The sequence below is a fragment of the Caretta caretta genome, chromosome 1 (assembly GCF_965140235.1).
Source record: "Caretta caretta isolate rCarCar2 chromosome 1, rCarCar1.hap1, whole genome shotgun sequence".
NCBI lineage: Eukaryota > Metazoa > Chordata > Testudines > Cheloniidae > Caretta > Caretta caretta.
In genome coordinates, this window is record NC_134206.1 from 322,699,652 (window position 1) to 322,704,392 (window position 4,741).

The following is a 4,741-nucleotide window of genomic DNA, read 5'->3' on the forward strand; positions in this document are numbered from 1 at the left end:
TGAGAAGGTCAATAAGGTGGGGAAGCAGAGAGATGGCTGGTCAGTGAGAGACAGCTGGGCTGAGGATAAACAGAGAATTTCAACAACTGTTCAGCTATGAAAATGTCATCGGAGGGTGGGCCTGAAGCTGGGAACATTACCCCAGAACTGAGGGGTGTGTTACCTCAGAATTTGATCAAGCTAATTGCAGCCATATTGTGTGCATCAGCTTTCATTAATTGGGTAATAAAATAGAACACCACATAGTTAACAGTTAATTTGGATAAGCAGGGCTTTTAGAGGCAAGGTCAAATGCTAGCTGCAGGGTTGCAGTTTCTGCTAATGAGAATGGGAGGAGGGGAGAAAAGAATCAACAAATTATGAGATTGAAAGAAAATAAGTGGATGGAGACCTTGAGTTTGGGCAGCTTTGATATAGAAGATTATTATGGCTAACATTGTTAGGAATCTTTTACTGATAAGCAGTTCATTGAAGTTAGGAGAAATCTGCTGGGAGAGCAATACAGCGGTGCATAGACAATCCAGGAAGTTTTTGGAAAGTGTAGGGGACAATTTCCTGGCGCAAGTGCTAGAGGAGCCAACTAGGGGGGGCGCTTTTCTTGACCTGCTGCTCACAAACCGGGTAGAATTAGTGGGGGAAGCAAAAGTGGATGGGAATCTGGGAGGCAGTGACCATGAGTTGGTTGAGTTCAGGATCCTGACACAGGGAAGAAAGGTAAGCAGCACGATACGGACCCTGGACTTCAGGAAAGCAGACTTCGACTCCCTCCGGGAACGGATGGCCAGGATCCCCTGGGGGACTAACTTGAAGGGGAAAGGAGTCCAGGAGAGCTGGCTGTATTTCAAGGAATCCCTGTTGAGGTTACAGGGACAAACCATCCCGATGAGTCGAAAGAATAGTAAATATGGCAGGCGACCAGCTTGGCTTAATGGTGAAATCTTAGCGGATCTTAAACATAAAAAAGAAGCTTACAAGAAGTGGAAGGTTGGACATATGACCAGGGAAGAGTATAAAAATATTGCTCGGGCATGTAGGAATGTTATCAGAAGGGCCAAATCGCACCTGGAGCTGCAGCTAGCCAGAGATGTCAAGAGTAACAAGAAGGGTTTCTTCAGGTATGTTGGCAACAAGAAGAAAGCCAAGGAATGTGTGGGCCCCTTACTGAATGAGGGAGGCAAACTAGTGACAGAGGATGTGGAAAAAGCTAATGTACTCAATGCTTTTTTTGCCTCTGTTTTCACTAACAAGGTTAGCTCCCAGACTGCTACGCTGGGCATCACAAAATGGGGAAGAGATGGACAGCCCTCTGTGGAGATAGAGGTGGTTAGGGACTATTTAGAAAAGCTGGACGTGCACAAGTCCATGGGGCCGGACGAGTTGCATCCGACAGTGCTGAAGGAACTGGCGGCTGTGATTGCAGAGCCATTGGCCATAATCTTTGAAAACTCGTGGCGAACCGGGGAAGTCCCGGATGACTGGAAAAAGGCTAATGTAGTGCCAATCTTTAAAAAAGGGAAGAAGGAGGATCCTGGGAACTACAGGCCAGTCAGCCTCACTTCAGTCCCTGGAAAAATCATGGAGCAGGTCCTCAAAGAATCAATCCTGAAGCACTTGCATGAGAGGAAAGTGATCAGGAACAGCCAGCATGGATTCACCAAGGGAAGGTCATGCCTGACTAATCTAATCGCCTTCTATGATGAGATTACTGGTTCTGTGGATGAAGGGAAAGCAGTGGATGTATTGTTTCTTGACTTTGGCAAAGCTTTTGACACGGTCTCCCACAGTCTTCTTGTCAGCAAGTTAAGGAAGTATGGGCTGGATGAATGCACTACAAGGTGGGTAGAAAGCTGGCTAGATTGTCGGGCTCAACGGGTACTGATCAATGGCTCCATGTCTAGTTGGCAGCCGGTATCAAGTGGAGTGCCCAAGGGTCGGTCCTGGGGCCGGTTTTGTTCAATATCTTCATAAATGATCTGGAGGATGGTGTGGATTGCACTCTCAGCAAATTTGCGGATGATACTAAACTGGGAGGAGTGGTAGATACGCTGGAGGGCAGGGATAGGATACAGAAGGACCTAGACAAATTGGAGGATTGGGCCAAAAGAAATCTGATGAGGTTCAATAAGGATAAGTGCAGGGTCCTGCACTTAGGACGGAAGAACCCAATGCACAGCTACAGACTAGGGACCGAATGGCTAGGCAGCAGTTCTGCGGAAAAGGACCTAGGGGTGACAGTGGACGAGAAGCTGGATATGAGTCAGCAGTGTGCCCTTGTTGCCAAGAAGGCCAATGGCATTTTGGGATGTATAAGTAGGGGCATAGCGAGCAGATCGAGGGACGTGATCGTTCCCCTCTATTCGACATTGGTGAGGCCTCATCTGGAGTACTGTGTCCAGTTTTGGGCCCCACACTTCAAGAAGGATGTGGATAAATTGGAGAGAGTCCAGCAAAGGGCAACAAAAATGATTAGGGGTCTGGAACACATGAGTTATGAGGAGAGGCTGAGGGAGCTGGGATTGTTTAGCCTGCAGAAGAGAAGAATGAGGGGGGATTTGATAGCTGCTTTCAACTACCTGAAAGGGGGTTCCAAAGAGGATGGCTCTAGACTGTTCTCAATGGTATCAGATGACAGAACGAGGAGTAATGGTCTCAAGCTGCAGTGGGGGAGGTTTAGATTAGATATTAGGAAAAACTTTTTCACTAAGAGGGTGGTTAAACACTGGAATGCGTTACCTAGGGAGGTGGTAGAATCTCCTTCCTTAGAGGTTTTTAAGGTCAGGCTTGACAAAGCCCTGGCTGGGATGATTTAACTGGGAATTGGTCCTGCTTCGAGCAGGGGGTTGGACTAGATGACCTTCTGGGGTCCCTTCCAACCCTTATATTCTATGATTCTATGATTCTATGACCCAGTAGGGGGTCACTATGAGCTGTGTGTATTGAAAAAGCTAGTTATAAAAAGACTAGATAATAGAGTATACTTTGGAGAAGTTCTCTGAAGCTATCCTGAGAGACGTTTTCCTGACACCTTACTCTGCAGTGGGGAAGTGACCAACCATTGTTTTCCTGTTAACTACTCAAGACCATCTCAGATTTTAGGTAATTATTTGGGATGTTCTAAACCTATTACTTATGTCTGTATGTGCTCAAATCTAATAAATAGTAGTTTTAGATAAGAGCACACTTACTTGTATCAATCTTTCATCATATGGAATAGCTGTGGTCCCATTGATTTATTCCTGACACCGCCTAGAGTGAAACAGTTAAGTTACCACTGCTTTGGGTTCTGAAAACCCGGGGTAGCAGGAAGACCCTTCTGCTCTCCACAATGGGTGGCTCTGATTGGTGCCTACTCCTTTGCTGGTTAGCTGACAGTGGCTGGCAGCTAGAGAGAGAGTTCTGATTAACTCCTGAAGTGCTAGACTAAAATCTTTTTCCTACTACTGTTACAAGTAACCCACATGACTCACATAGCAGAAAGTCAGACAGACAATGCTCAATCCTGCAAGGGGCTGAGGGCTCTGGCCTGATCCAACAGAGTACATAAGGGCCTTCCTCTTGCCTAGAGGGGTCTGAATTTCAGTGATTGTTATATTTATACAGTTGTAAAACCTTTCAACATGAAAGGGGCTGTCAGAGTTCACGGCAACTGCATGGTATTTCCCCTCAGTAGTCCAGCAAGGGGACCCACTCTCAAGCTTCTCTGGCCAACATCTACTTGGGTTTCTCCAGACTGAACAGTTCCCTGCCTATACTGTGTTGTTCCCAACAGAGGCAGGCTGCCCAAGCTGGCCCTCTTGCTTTTTCTTCCGAGACAGCTAGCAGTGTGACTTGTCCACAGATATGGTTACCACACAACTCTTTTTATGCAAGCCTATTTTATTCTGAAAGTAAAAGCTCCAGAGAGAGAAGATATTAAAAACAATAAAAGAACCTACACACATGCTTCATGCTTACCAGAGATCACCCCAAACTTAACATGGGCTCTGGCAAAAGCAGTCCTTCAACACCCCATCCAGGGGTTTCTTTGTGGTTTCAAGTTCATCACAGCTTTAGCTCAGAACAAGAACAGAGTCTTATGGGTCTTTATTAGGCCCAACCCTTCTCTAGAGATTGGGGCTGTCTATGGACCAGAAATCCTGTTCATTTGCTGGATCAGGAAGAAAACCTAAGCCTGTTTAAAACCAGGCTCTTTATCCAAAAATCCCTTCTCTGTCTGTTGATCTTTGGATAATCCAATTTGAAGTAGTCTATGTGAACCTCTCCTGGGGTAGCTTCACAGGGGCTGATAACTGGAGGAATTACATTAGCATCCCCTTCTTCCTAGAAGAGTTACATACAATTCCACAACACCACATACACAATTGCATTTTAATATAATGGACCCCAAAGGTATTCAACCTGATTCAATTGTGTTTAACTTAATTCAATAACATTCATCTTAATTCCACAAGATTTGTCCAGGATCTTGCAGCATATTGCCAGTCTGACACAGGGGCTCTTTTACATGAAAAATCCTTTTATTACAATTAAATGAGATTTTGAATATTATAACTTAACCTATATCCTTTCATTCATTGGTTCTCACTGCTTTACAGAGAAGCAGTTACCTTCTCACTTCAAGAAAATACATACATTTTCTGTTACTATGGAAACAGGAAAATAGTGTGCATCTTAGCTGCAAATTAAAGACTGCAAACAACTTTTTGTTTCCCTGCATTAAAGATTTGTAATTATTTTAATA